Source organism: Penaeus monodon, chromosome 24 (genome assembly GCF_015228065.2).
Source record: "Penaeus monodon isolate SGIC_2016 chromosome 24, NSTDA_Pmon_1, whole genome shotgun sequence".
Taxonomy (NCBI): Eukaryota; Metazoa; Arthropoda; class Malacostraca; order Decapoda; family Penaeidae; genus Penaeus; species Penaeus monodon.
Window position 1 is genome coordinate 21487567 of NC_051409.1, and position 277 is coordinate 21487843.

Sequence of the window (277 nt, forward strand, 5' to 3'; positions counted from 1 at the left end):
TAACGAATTTCAAGTTTAAACGATGACGTAAAATAGCCCAACGCGTTGCCGAAAGTCTGAACGTTTCTCCCAAGCATTGGAAAAAATCCAACGCGGTGGTACTTTTTTGTAAGTTTTTTTAAGTCCTAAGTTTCTGGATCTTCCTATGTTTCAAACTAAATCGGAATCAAAAGGAAGAAAAATACAAAATATGAGACACTTCCAGGGTAACCATGCGATACTTGTGCGACGAGACACAGGATAAGGTTCATTGTTCTGGCCTATGATAGCGCTTTTG